This window comes from Xyrauchen texanus, chromosome 49 (genome assembly GCF_025860055.1).
Source record: "Xyrauchen texanus isolate HMW12.3.18 chromosome 49, RBS_HiC_50CHRs, whole genome shotgun sequence".
Classification (NCBI taxonomy): Eukaryota; Metazoa; Chordata; class Actinopteri; order Cypriniformes; family Catostomidae; genus Xyrauchen; species Xyrauchen texanus.
Window position 1 is genome coordinate 16,786,024 of NC_068324.1, and position 12,860 is coordinate 16,798,883.

At 37.3% G+C, this 12,860-nt stretch overlaps 1 protein-coding gene across 1 annotated transcript in view; it reads left to right on the forward strand.

Annotated features, from left to right (window-relative positions):
* The first annotated feature begins 1,698 nt into the window (after positions 1–1,698).
* Positions 1,699–12,860, forward strand: part of LOC127640202 (talin-2-like) — a 188,375-nt gene continuing 177,213 nt past the window's right edge. Inside the window, exon 1 of the mRNA XM_052122659.1 lies at positions 1,699–1,764. The gene's annotated coding sequence lies outside the window, so the exon portion shown is untranslated. The remainder of the gene's footprint in view (positions 1,765–12,860) is intronic.

Here is a 12,860-nt window from a genome sequence, read left to right on the forward strand (position 1 = left end):
TCAATGACTCATTATCCATTTCATATGAAATGGTAAAAACAACATTCATATTTGGATACTTTGTGATGAAAGCAATTTTTGCATACCCATGTGCGAGTACATTGCCAGAGATGGGCATATCTACTATCAGGCCTACTCTTATGTCTACGCAAATATGCTTTTGTTTGAAAACGCATGGATTTTGCTGCGATTATGCCTCTCATCCACACTGGAAGGGTGTTTTCTGACACTTAAATAAGTAGACATTTAGTACAGCGTTCTTTGAAAATCAATGACATAAGTAAATCGAAAATGCATTAGTGTGGACGTGGCCTCAGTAATGTTGCCTTTATACAAAGAAGTACTGAGGTGATACCATGGTTTTGAAATTATCGGCATCAGTCAAAAAAACGTGTCAGTTGGACAATTAACAGACGGGGTTCTTCTGATCTGTGTCAGTTCCATTTTATTCTGTTTTATATTTAGTGATTTTGAGTAAGTATAGTGTAAAGTATGTGCTCCTTTAAATTTAGTGATTACATTTGCTATCAATTTATTATGTGTATATCACCATTTATCAGCATTATTCTGTGCTCTATAGCTCTTAGTATCGGCATCACTATACTGTGTATATATATATATATATATATATATATATATAAACACACAAAACAAAAAAAATTATTCAACCAATAATAGAATTGTTCTGAATTATTACCATGGTCTCTATGTGGTACTCCAAGGTACAACAAAGAATACCATGGTACTGGGGTGGTTTTAGATGTCAGGGCCTTTTCTGAGCATATGAGGGCCCCAAACCAAATCCTACTTGGAGCCCCCTGCAAATACTCCCCCTCCCTATCATTACATATTCCCTTCCCCCTATGTATGTCTAATTGAGCCATAACGGATATCTGAGTCTTAATTGCATCTTTCAGTATATAAAAATTTACCTTGCATTTTGGGACCCCCTGGTGGTTCGGGGGCCCTAAGCGTCCGCTTATACTGTTTATAGCTAGAAATGATCCTGTCTGATGTAATGCCATGGTAATTTGATTAACCGATAGTATTGATTAACTGATTTATATTGACCTGGCAGATTAACTGGCCAATAATTTTCCATTTTTAAATTATTGGTCAAAATGTGCCAATTGGACATTTAACAGAAGTGGTAATTCTACTCTAAGACAGTTCTGAAATCTTCCAACAGCAATGTAAATAGTTAGTGCACTTGTATTCATCTTCTTCATTAATTTTGAGTTAATATAATGCAAAACATTCAAATTTAGCTCATTTTATTGTATCTGCAGTAAACCCTATTGGTATCATCCATTAAAAACCCATGTAAAATTAACACACAAAAAGCATGGTACTGAGTAATACCAAATTCAGGAAGGCTACTATGGTATTTATTTGGTATTCCAAGGTGTGTGTGTGTGTATATATATATATATATATATATATATAGGGGATTGTTTATGATTATAACCATTTTTTCACATTTAAAAGTGGACAGAAATACATGTGGAGAGGTCATGAAATTGACCCAAGCTGCATGCCCAGGTACTCATCAGTCTAATGATTGGGTGGGTAACTGAGAGTACGAAAGCGCACATCGTTTAGTAGTCGCATTTCAAATCAATTATCTCTACAAACTAGTATTGCCTCGATGGGGACCTATTACCAAGAGGGGCGGGGCATCGCGTTTCAGAGGCAGGACGGCAGCTCAGCTCGCGCTGCCACTGATCAACTCATCTATTGACGAGAGCGCGTGCTGCCTTTCAGGTAGGAAATCGCTATTTCCCCCCTCGCTTCTTGTTCGCAAATGACCAGTTTTCAAAACTACTTAACGACGGCATCGTATGTGTAGTGCTGCTTCGCCTGGAGTTCAAGGCGTATTGGTGTTGATTTATGGTGGACATGTTATGATGGAGCCGAATGAATGGGCGGTGTTGTGTTGAGTCTCGTGCGGCGTGATGTTTGATTTCTGAAATCAGTCATTGCATTAGAAATCAGTGATATTGATACTTCCGTGCGTATTTGTGGATTGAACGTGCAATATGTTTAAAGCGCAATAAATGTCATTATCCAATTTTGCTTCTTGATGTTTTTAAATGTTTCATACTTGAGGAGGATTTTAGCTACTTTGTCCGAACCGGAGTTGCATGCCACAGTTTTACATTTAATGGAAATATTGCTGGATGTCACGCTGGTTTTAGGTTGCATGAAGTCGCATTGACATCGAGGAATACGAGGAACGGGGTCGCGTAGCCTCCCTCTCCCAAATGTTGGATGGATGGATTTCTTTGGGAAATTAAACCTCCCATTTACATGCATAGTGTCAACGCAACCTGATTGCAAATGACTGAGAGACTCTGTATCCCCTGCAAGGGGTCGTTTCAGAAGGGCGAAATCTGAAGCCGCCATATTTTAATGGTATGTACTATAGCATTTATCTATATATCTCTACATCTAATCTGAATGCACATACTCAGATGTGTCCTTCAAACCATTGCACTGAATGCAATTACAACAGGCTCATCTCTAGAGACGTAGATATACAATCCAATTTTATGTATGAGCTCAAAATGTTTTAAAGCTTTAATAGTACATCGCCCTTGACAACTGGTATATTAATTGCACATGGCTCCCTTATATTTATCTGCCCAATAGTACCTTGATAGCAGCATCATTATAATATTCTAACAAACTAACATTAATCTTCAGAATGGAAATGATGCAATTTACTAATAGAACTCAATTCTCCTATGAAACTGAACAGGAAAAGGTTTTATCCAGAATTAAGCATTGAGCCCCTAATGCAAATTGCATTCATCCCTAAAACATAATCCAGTAATATTTATTTTAGAGTTGCATGCACAAATGAATATATATATATATATATATATATATATTTCAGCGGCGACATTCAGACAGCAATCTTCATGGGCATTTGCACTTCAGCAGCAGTGTTCTCGGCAGTTAATGTCCTGAAATTTAATATTTTCTCTGGTAGTCAGATGCAAATGGATGGGAATGAAATTATCCATATGTAGGTTGCATTTTCCTTTTTTAAAGAAATTAGTTTTCCTCCACATCCCATGTGTAGCACCACACCCTTTTGAATATGTGCTGTACTTCAAGACATCACAGCTTGTAATTAATAAATGCAAAGTATAAAATGTTTTATATATATATTATATCCACACCCACCTCCGGTATAGACCATTGCAAAATGATCCGTTTCGCTGGATTTACTATTTATAGGTATGTGTTTATAGAATAAAACAACAATTTTCATTTTACTCAAAGTATTGACAACATTACTTCCAAATGAAGATATTGTGATATAGAGCATTTATTTGCAGAAAATGACAACTGGTCAAAATAACAAAAAGATAGTGTTTTCAGACCTCGAATACTGAAAAGTAAAGTTCATATACATTTTTAAACAACACAATACTAATGTTTTAGGTTCACTCCTGGCACAAAACTTCAAGAAGCTCAGCTTTGTTTGATGGCTTGTGGCCATCCATCTTCCTCTTGATCACATTCCAGATGTTTTCTATGGGGTTCAGGTCTGGAGATGGGGCTGGCCATGACAGGGTCTTAATCTGTTGGTCCTCCATCCACACCTTGATTGACCTGGCTGTGTGGCATGGAGCATTTTCCTGCTAAAAAAAAACAATCCTCAGAGTTGAGGTACATTGTCAGAGCAGAAGGAAGCAAGTTTTCTTCCAGGATAACCTTGTACGTGGCTTGATTCATGCTTCCTTCACAAAGTCAAATCTGCTGATTGCAGCCTTGCTGAAGCACCCCAGATCATCACTGAAAAATAGAAAAATATTTCAGCTCAGTAGGTCCTTAAAATGCAAGTGGATGGTGATCAAGACTTTTGATGCTCCCAAAATCACAGACAGTCAGCATAAACGTCATCCATACGATTCACTTTCTGTCAGCAGCCATATACACATTCACGAGAGAGCCGTGCTTGAACATGCAAATGCGATTACGACACACATGTATACCGCTGCTGACTGGAAGCAAAATATAGTTAAAAAGAACTTTTGATATTGATCTTTTTCACACCAAAAGCAAATGTGTCACTTTAGAAGACATTAAGTTATCCATCGGAGTCTTATGGATGACATTTATGCTGACGGTCTGTTCTTTTTGGAGCTTCAAAATCAAAAGTTGAATCACAATCCACTTGCATTTTAAGGACCTACTGAGCTAAGATATTGTTGTAATTTTCTTGAAATTGGTTCTGCTGAAGAAAGGAATTCATACTCATCTGGGATGGCATGAGGGTGAACAAATGATGAGAGAAGTTTAATTTTTGTGTGAACTTTAAGGAGACCCATGGTTCTCTGTAACAGCAAAAAAAAAAACATTGTATGTGTGTGTTCCATGGAAATATAACAGCATACTGGTTTGACAAGACATGGGACTGGTAGTGAGTAAAAAATTACTATTTTAATGTTAACACATGTCTGATCTATAAAAAATAGGTGAAGAGGCTTTTAGTTCTCTGACTTCACTTTATTCAATGGGAAGGAAGCATGTTTTGGTGATGAAAGTGCACGGTGGGAATTAAAATGTATGATTAAAAGACAGAGAGCTCACTGGCAAAGGTTATTGCATATTATGTGTATTGATTATGCTGTTCTTCTGTTCTCAGTTTGGTGTTCCAAAAATGCTAGTCAGCAACAACCGTGTCTTGATAAACCTCTTAAAATTACATTTGAATACATGGCTGCCATGAACGTGTGATTGTGTATGAAGACGTGTGCTTTGGTGGGTTGATTTGAAAAGTGGGCTAAAGGGAAACCTTTACCCAAAAATGAAAATTATCTAAGCATTTACTCACCATCATGCCATGCCATATGTGAATGACTTTCTTTCTTCTGCTGAACACATACAAAGATTTCTAGAAGAATATCTCAGCTCTGAAGGTCCATACAATGCAAGTCAGTGGTGACCAAAACTCTGAAGATCCAAAAAGCAAATAAAGGCCACATTAAAGTAATTCATACAACTCAAATGGCCAGGCCACTTGAACCTCCAAAAGGGAGAACAAGTCGGCATAAATCTAATCCTTAAGACTCCAGTGGTTTAGTGTTTTTTTTTTTTTTGGACTTCTGAAGGAATATAGTTGGTGTTGGCACCAAAATCTAACTCCTTTTTCACTACACATCTTGTCATTCATTCGATCATCATTCAAGCTCGATTACACTTCCAAGCGCTTGACGTATGCGCAGAGCGCTCGATGGCATAATAATTTTAATTTGCCTATAGTGACCTATGATATGATGCATGATATGAAATTATAGTTGGTCATGTTTTCTTTGGCTTAAATTTAGTCTTAAAGGTGAGGGGTCAAATTAAATATGTTCACACAGTAAATTGACAATCTGCTGCCGAATGTTTCGGTACCAACTAACCCCATTCTGCCGATGTTACTGACAAGTGCCAATCAGGCATTTTAGCATCAAATCAATTGTGATTACTAGGGATGTTCTGATAACATTTATTTTTGAAAACGAGTTAGTCAAAAGAAACTAGCATAATTCAAAATACAACATTGGAGTTATAATATTTTTTTTTCTTCAAATAAATAGCATAACAAAGATTTTGCTTCAATTTAATACAGTTAGCCTACTGTTTTTTTTTTTTATTTATTTATTTTTTTTTATTATCATCAGTAGTAGAAGTATTGCAGGAAATATTACTTAACTATACAGTATGTTTCTGTTAAAATTGAGCTTTTATTTTGTCAGAAGCTTTTATTTTTAAGTGTTTCTGTATTGTATTGATGCAAGCTTCTCACTTCCAGAAAAGCAGGTTGCTACATGACCCAGTATGATTATTGAAATGCAAAAGGTTGCTATTTTATATTAAATAAATATAAAGCCTTTATGTGCCACATGCTTCAAAGTGAATTAGCGCTCTTCTCGCTGTCATCTGCTTCAAACAGTGTGCACAGTGCTCATGATGGTGCTTGCCTGTTTAAGCTAAAGCGCTCACATTTGAAGAGTGCAGCACATGCAAACTATATATTTATCTCATTAAATTGCAGCCTTTGCATCACCAGATGGAATTACAAATGTTTTCATACAGGTTTCCCAAACCCTCCCACTTCAGCCATTGGTCATCAAACAGATAATCCCACCTCCAACACATGCCATTGGTTGAGCCTATGTTATTATGTGGGGCTAGTCGGAAAAAATCACAACCAATCCTAAAGCCTGCAATGACAAGTACAGTGAAAAAAAGAGTTACATTCTGGTCGATTCTCAATAAAAATGTATTAAATTGTTTCAGAAAACATGGATTAAACCACTGAAGTCTTATAGGTTACTTTAATGTGGGTTTATGTGATTTTTGGATCTTCAAATTTTGGTCACCATTCACTTGCATTGTACAGACAGAGCTGAAATATTATTCTAAAAATCTTCATTTGTGCTCTGCAGAGGAAGAAATTCATACACATCTGGGATGGCATGAGGGTGAGTAAATGATGAGGGAATTTTCAGTTTGGGATGAACCATTCCTTTTAGCATGTTAAGAATAGTTGTTTTCAGATCATCAAGAAAATACTGCTAACACCTTTCCTCTGGCTGTCTATCCCATATGTGAGGTTATAATTAGCTCTCCCACTAGTGTCACAATCTGGGCTGAAGTTCTTGCTTGCCAATGTTGGATAAAATCTACACCACCAATGAAACTAGACACAAACAGAGGACAAAACAAGAATAAAAGTGAAATTGGAAGAAACCTAAATATAAAGTCCCTATCACTAAATGTCTGTTCAAGTCTGGATAGGATCTCGTTTAGGGCTTCAACTCAAACCCAGAGACACGGTAGGTCTTGATAATCCAAGAAGAACATTAAGAGAAACATTTTGGAAAGGATGCTGCACTTTCTGAGCACTTATGCAAGAGGATCAGTATCTCCCACAAATTAAAGCAGCTGTGTTTGATTCATTGGTGAACATGATTCTTCCTTTTGGTGAGCCCTTGCTTTTAATTATGGTCAGTTCAGTGTGATGGTTCAATTAATGTAGTGGACATGCTTCAAGATAGGAATTATTTGGAGCTTGGAGGACTGTTGCATAAGTGCTAAACCAAAACATTTCCGCTTTTATCTGACAAATTCTGCAATGCCCCATCACTCATGTATCAATCAATTTAAACTTTTAAGACTCCAAAATCAGCTTTCAAGCTGCCATAAAACCTGTTGGAGCAACCAACATCATTGTACAGTAGACGTCTGTAAAGCCAGTTGAGGTAATATAATCAGGCAATTAACGTGAGTCATATCATCTTACCTCATTGTACTGTATGTCCCTCGTATTTGCACCGAGTGTAATAAAAATCATGCCTTCTGAATATATTTTGTGCGCATTGAGCTGGATCACAAGCCTGCTGTTAAAGAGGCCATTATCAAAATGTTTTTGGATTATGGATTATTAAATTAACCCTTAACACTTACTTTTAAAAACAAATTTAAACCATGACTTGCACTGTACATAATTAAGTAATACTGGCATTATATTCATGCTGTTTAGCCAGAGGGGAACTGGCACCCACAGTGAGCCTGGTTTCCCACAGTGAGTTTTGTGTTCCTTGCCACAGTCGCCTACGGCTTGCTCACTGGGGCTCTAAATACAATTATTATTTAAATATTTAAGTATTTATTTTTATACACAATTTACAATTAAACCATGATGACTCTAAGACTTTGTAGATATTACAGTTTAATTTTCTGTTAAAGCATGATTTTCTGTAAAGCTGCTTTGAAACTATGTGTGTTGGGAAAAGCGCTATACAAATGAAAATGACGACATATACAGGACCGTTATGACTTGGGTTATTATAAGTTCTGAAAGAGCAATAATGTCCTTTACAATTTGAATGGTTAAAAGGCAGAAGGGTTATTGTTTGGTTGTTGTATTAAGTTGGCTAATCTGATACCCTTTTTAAGCCTACACTCATCCTCTTATAGGCCTATATGTTACTTAGGCTTTAATTAAGAGCTTATTATGTCTTATCCTGAAGTAATGTCATATGGTTCAGTATAATAAGAGACTTCCCCATGAAGATGAAAATCAATAATCTATTAAGTCATAGGTTTTGGCTTATTCTGTCATTTACTCATAGCCTATGTTTGACTTAATTATTGCTTGTTTTGTGATGTGCAAAGCTATCAAAAGTCTAAAGAAGACTTGAGATATAGTGCACAACTCATAGGGGTACAATGTGGCTAAAGGACCCTTGCCAGCAGCCATATCACCCTGTAGCTCATAACCGGTTGCCCACTGAAGCTAAGCAGGGTTGAGCCTGGTCAGTACCTGGATGGGAGACCTCCCAGTGTAGTTAAGGGGACACTGTACTGTAAAAAGGTACCGTCCTTTGGATTAGACATTAAACCGAGTGTCATTAAAAATCCCAGGGCACTTCTCGTAAGAGTAGGGGTGAAGCCTCAGTGTCCAGGCCAAATTCCGCCTTTTGGCCCTTCACAATCATGGCCTCCTAATAATCCCCATCAATTAATTGGCTCTATACCTCTACTCTCTCCTCTCCACCAATAGCTAGTGAGCATACTGGTGCACAATGGCTGCCGTCGCATCATCCAGGTGGATGTTGCAGACTGGTGAGCAGAGTAAATCGCTTTGAGTGTAGTGTCAGAAAAACACTATATAAATGTAATGCTCATTCATTCATTCATTCATTCATTCACAAGTCATAGTGGTGCAACGTGGCTATAGTTTTTGTCAGGGTCCTTAACTAAAGAAAATTCATTTTTTCTCATACTAAATCAACATTTTGACTTAATACATGCACTAATATGCTACATGCATCAACATAAAATGCACTTAAAAATTTTATATCAACATATTCAATTTTCTAAACCTGTACATCACTATAGAAGGTATACCTTGCTATTAAAATGGACACAAGAAGGGATGTTGTGATAATGCTGCTCGAGTCTATTAATCATCCATGGAAATCCCACATGAACACCCCAAACGCTTGAGTTATTTTTTTCATGTCTGTCCGAATTAGCACTGAGTGCCTGCTTAAAAATGGAAGGGAGTGTGTGCAGTATCGGCTCACCTGCGGCTCTTTCCCTGGGTAATGTAGGTGTAAATTATTAATCATGTATCAATGTATTACTATAATGTTATCTTAATGCCATTCATTAAAGCACATTATTGATGCTTGTGATAGATTACAGCCACGCAAGGAAACAGGAAGAACTAGCGTGCACGTTTTAAATAAACCCTCACATATTGACATATATTACCAGTGTACATCACTCATGTCGTGCGATGTCTGCAAACAGTGCCTGTTTTGTTAACGTCATTTGACCGTCACTGTTGTAATTAACTGCAAAAACAAAATGTTCCCATAAAGGAGAAATGCAGAGGGGTTCTCAATCAGCATTTCCTCCACTTGCCATTTTAACTACACACAATGTTGCAGAACAGTGATGTCATCAAGCTGACCCACGTGAAACACAGGTGGAGCGTATACATTTGATCCATTCAGGTGCATTAGCAGAGATTGTAACTGTGCCTGTCTGTTTGACACTTTGTTTTCTTGACCAAAGCTTGTGCTCCAGATGTGTCATTGAATGCACGGTGAACCGACCGCAGTGCTAATGCTTCCCGAACCGTGGGTGGCAAACGGTACAGTTAGTTTTTTTTACCGACAACCATTACACCCCTAATATTAATTTTTTTTGAGACAAAGTACTTGCATGTATTTCTCATTTTCAGTTACGTTCAAGGTGATTAATTCAAAAGTTTTCATAACTGTCCAAAACGTTATAGGCTAGTATTTGGGGTAAAAAGTAGTGATCGACCGATATGGGTTTTTTTTAATGGCCGATTTCCAAAGACCAGGGTGGCCAATAAGTCACACAACTTTTATCCAAAGCGACTTACAGGGACAATATACCTGGAGTTAAGTGCCTTGCTCAAGGACACAATAGTTCGGGAACTACATCTGTTTAAATGAGATATTTGCATATGGTATATATAATAGAAGTTTCATTGATATTTGCCTTTTATCATTAGAAAAGTACGTTAAAAGTGACAGAACATCTGAGGAGAAACTGTTAGATTGCCTGCTTCAGAGGAAGATTTATGAGTGGTCAGGATGCTGGATCTGCTGAAGTTGTGTGAGGTTGGTTTAATACTTCTGTTCAAATGATGTGCTTATTTGCAGATAGTATATGATATTAGTTTTATTGATATTTGCCTTTTTATAAAAACAGACGAACACTTGAACATTATGAGCTCAAACGCATCTGCCGCAGCTCTGATATGCAGACCGTTTAAATTAGACTGTTGCGCACCAGTCTATTATTGTAGTAACACGATGGCATGTAATAACAAATCGAACCGTATCTGGTTGTTTACATGTCTCAGGCCTAGTCCACACTAATACATTTTCGTTTGAAAACGCATCTTTTTCTCTCCGTTTTGGCATTCCGTCCACACTGAGACTGCGTTTTTGTCTGCGAAAACTGAGCTTTTTGAGAACGCAATCCAAAGTGGATAAATTTGAAAACGCTGTTTTCACATTGTAGTGTGGACTGTGAAAACGATGCTTTGGAAAACGATGACGCATTTTTAGTCATGTGATCTATCCAACCAAGATAGTGGCCTGTGTTATAGTGCTGTTGTGCCAGATTCTCACATTGATAGCGTTGTTAAAAAATAAATGTCACTTTGTACAACCTTCACATTGCATACCTTCTAAGGCGAAGGGAAGTTTACTCGGAATTGGCGTCCGGTGACGGAACACGAGGACAATTGCGTTTCAGACCGTACATGCAGCGGGGATGTTCCGCATGCACAGTGACAGCGATTAAAACATTTTCTTACGTTTCAGTGTGGACGAGCAACTCTTGGAAAATGCTTGAAAACTTGAGTGTGGACGGAGAGCGTTTTGAAACAAAAATGCCATTTTCAAATGTATCCGGATTAACGTAGACGTAGCCTCAGTCACTTTACATGTAAGCAGGTGAATATCGTCACCCTTAAGAAACAAATAGTTTTTGTTACATCACTAAGTAGGCAACCGCATGTGTTTTTTTACTCTATTCAATGTGCCTGTATGACAAGCCACAGGTCGATAAATACACATTCCCACACGTTTAAAGGGATCTTTCACCCAAGAAAGAAAATTCTCTCATCATTTCCTCACCTTCAGGCCATCCCGGATGTGTATAACTTTCTTCATCAGAACATAAATCAAGATTTTTAGAAAGAGATTTCTTGTCTGCAGGTCCTTACAATGCAAGCAAACACAAAAGTAATCCAAATGATTCCAGTGGTTAGTCCATGCTTTCATATGTGTGTGGGTGAGAAACAGAGCAATATTTAAGTCCTTTTTTTACTCTATAGCTACACTTTTACATTTTACATTTGGCATGAGGGTGCGTAAATGATGGGAGAATTGTCAATTTGGGGTGAATTATCTCTTTAATATACCTCTAAAACCTGAGAAATGTGGTGTAAAATCAACAACTACCATCAGATATGCAATATGTGTCTTTATCTCCTCAATTATTGGTCCACGTGCAGTAAATATGATTACATATTCAAACTAAATAACAACCGAGTTTGACCAAGTTGACCAAGTTACTTACTATGTTCAGTAAGTGCTGTTGTGGCAGGACAGGTGCGCAATCACCCTGTAAGATCTTCAAATATTGATCTTGTTCATATAAGATCATCGTTGGGTCATATTTGGCTTCAGTGGTTGCAATTTGTGAATTTTTTACCTTATTGATTACCCTTAAATAATACTTAATTGCACTTTATCATATTTGGAGCTCAACAGCCCTTGGTCACTGGTGACTGGTTTATGCTTAATGGAACAGAAGAGAGAAAGTCAAACCGGTTTAGTAAAGAGTGAAAGTAAATTATTTTTGTTTTCGGATGAACTATACCTTTACTGTTTTAGTGTTCCATTGCATCCGGAATTTCTTTGGCACACTGGAAAGATACTGGTGGTAGACTGATGGAGCTGGCAGGCAAATGCAATTTTGCAAACAATTTTAAACCATGTCTTTGGCTTTCTGAGGCTCTTGACTTTAAAGTTTTATGCATATGTCTAGTATCAATTAGATTAATTTAATAAAATTGATTCACTCCACTTATGAAATTGATTCTGGGTAATTAGTTTGCCTCTTCATTGGATGTCACTCTAGTTAGTATTAGGTCAATTTTGCTTGGTTTATCCTAGTTTCAGTTTAGTTTGATGTGCTTTGGTTTCATGCGAATTAATGTTTTCTTCTATGTTAAGAAAGCTCTGTCAGACATTGCTGAATTGAGCCTGACTAATCTAATAAAGCTAGCAGACATTTTTATTTCACACAGTATGTAAATTGTTTTTTAAACACAATGGATTGAGTGATTAAGATCCTCTGAGGTCAGTATAGTCCTAATTGAGATGGGTGATGGTTCCCCAGTTTAGTGTTATGCATTATGGAAAGCTAGTCAATTCCTTGAAATATTATTTAAGAGGTCTAATGGCTATATATGATAAGCTGTATTTTTTTAAACTACAATGAATCTCCCTTTCCCTCTGCAAATGAATGGCTAGAACAAGATTTCCCTCTTTCTAATGTTGACGTTGTTTCAGCTCCAAGAATAACATGCCTGGTTGTAATCCTCAGGAAATGTTTATTCGATGGACCGAGAGACAAAGGGTTTCATGGCTTATTGTCAGTGAAGAGAATCAGTGTGGTGTTTGTCCTAAAATGGCATGAAAACTTGAGCATGTGGGTGTGTTTTCCATAGCACAGAACCAAAATACCTGTATTGTTGAGCGCTTGTTGAACCTTAAGGCCCGGGTATACTA